Here is a 2,396-nt window from a genome sequence, read left to right as displayed (position 1 = left end):
CATGGAGTCTTCCAATCCATGAACAAATGTATCTCTCCATTTATTGGATTTTTTTAAAATAAGTGCTTTACAGTTTTCAGCAAACACATCCTGAGCATCTTACGTTAGTTTTATACTTAAATGTGTCAATGTACTGTATCCTGACATTTTGCTGAACTTGGTTATTAGTTCTAAGACCTTTTTGGAGATTTCTTGAAATCGTCTCATACACAATCATGTTGTCTACAGATAGAGAGAGTTTCATTTCTTCCTGACGTAAATGTCTTTTATTTCCTCTTCCTGCCTTATCGCATTTATACTTCACCCACTCACGTATGTGACTGAGTGACCCAGGTTCTCTCTTCCAGGCAGGAAGATCGCAGTGGGGACTCTGAGCACTGGACATTCATTGAACAGCACGCTTTCCTCCCCACCTTCTCTCACTGGTTAATAGACTGGTGAATCCCTCAAAGGGCACCGCAAACTGAATCTGCATCGGGCTCTGTTTCTGCTTATGATCAGTGGGCGACGCTGGCAGCAGACTGAGCAGAGACGCGGAGGCATCAGAAGCAGCAGGAAATGCTGGCTCCCACGTCTGACCCCTCAGGCTGGCTCAAGAAGTCCCAGAACAACAGGGTGGGTACAGAGCCGAGCACAAATACATGTCTCCATAAAAAAGAACTTTTCCCCCCCTCTGGAACATGAGGAAAGGAAGAGCTGACTGATGAACATACGTTGTGAATTAGAGAGACAGACAACAGGGTATTCGTTCAGCGAAGCTGGAGTTATAAATGCTATTTCATGCAAGTAAATGAGGATCGGCACTAATATATAGTTAGGGAAGGTAATCCCCAAATGCCACCAGTGCGAAGAGAACTTTTGGGGGAACTTCTGCCTTTTCCACTTCGTGACTTTAAGCACTAATAATGCCTTGCACCTCTTGTACCAGAGGGCTGCAGGGTTAAACCGTGACACGAGAAAAAGCCCGCAGCCATCCCTAAAATTACATGTGCAGTTTGTTTGCATATTATGTTTCTACTGGTTTAAATTAACACAGTGTTAATCTAATTCCTCCTTGCGGGGAGAGGGAGGAGGGGAGACAGTCAGCAGATGCAAAATAGTCACACGAGTAACAGTGCACCGCAGCGGAGCCAGCGAGGTTCAGGGGCAGAGTACAAATAGAAAGAGTAACAAACAATCTCGATTTCATGAATAATGAAAACAATGATTATCAAAAATAAACTACCTCTAGTGCACAGAAATAAGGGCACGTAACGTCATACATAGAAAGACATGCGTAAGATAAAAAATATCCAAATGCGGTTAAGTGAACATGTTTCATCCTAAGCAAATCCATCTGGAAAAACAACCAGAGTCCTTCTGGCTTTTGACCCATCACTGACGCAGGTCGCGTTGTTTCTCGGGGGAACACAGGAGAGAGTGGTCTGACCGTGAGGACACGCGTTTTGCGTCCTCCTTCCCAGTCCGCGCCGCGCTGCGCCGGTGCTGCCGGCAGTGGAGGGGTCTTCGCCCTCCTGCTGGTGGCCCTCACCGCACTCCAGGTCCCGGGTCCCGGGTCCCGTGTCCCGCGGGGCCAGCAGCGCCTAAGGTGATGAGCAAAGGCGAAGCCCCGCGAGAGGGCGGCGCCCGCCCTGGACGGTGGAACCTGCGCCCCCATCCCCCCACCCTGCCAGACGCCCTCAGACCCCCTCGGACCCGGCCCGCGGACGCAGGGCTCACCCACTCGAAGGCCAGGACCCAGCAGCCGCGCGCCAGGCCCAGCAGCACGTTCAGCGTGCGCCGCGGGCCTCCGGCCAGCACGTGTGTGGTGGTGTCGCACACTTCGGGGGCGAAGGAGAAGCCTTTCAGTTTGTCCACGACCTGGACGACGATGATCTGCTTTCTAGAAAATGGGAGAAAAAGCAAAATCAACATTCGCCGTATATGAACATCAAGATGATTACATTAAAAAACAAAACAACTAGAAAGCTCAAATTTCCCACTGATTCGACTGTGGCATTCACGTCTTAATTTCTTTACAATCCATAACATGAAATGTAAGGAAATTAGGAAAAACCCCAGATCTCAACTCCAACCATCTAATATGATGGCTGTAAATGGCCTTGCCGCATCCCCCTCAGGGGCAGGGGACGCCGCCAGCAGCGGACACCAGCACCGGACACCAGGCCCGATGCCAGACGTGACGCCACCCTGGCCCTTCCTAGGCAGCGCCACCTGCTTCGCAGACCTCAGAACCACCTCGTGCTCGGTCAGGACCAGGCCCCTCGAATACCACGTCCACTGAGTGTCCAGCACGCTGCCTTCCCACTGACTCGTCAGGTCAACTCTTAGGGCAGATGCGACAAAGGCTCACTCTCGCAGAGCTCGTCGCTGTCTACCTTCTGGCCTGTCATTTC

Source organism: Pteropus vampyrus, unplaced genomic scaffold (genome assembly GCF_000151845.1).
Source record: "Pteropus vampyrus isolate Shadow unplaced genomic scaffold, Pvam_2.0 Scaffold377, whole genome shotgun sequence".
Taxonomy (NCBI): Eukaryota; Metazoa; Chordata; class Mammalia; order Chiroptera; family Pteropodidae; genus Pteropus; species Pteropus vampyrus.
The sequence above is the reverse complement of the archived record's forward strand: the minus strand, read 5'-3'. Positions refer to the sequence as shown.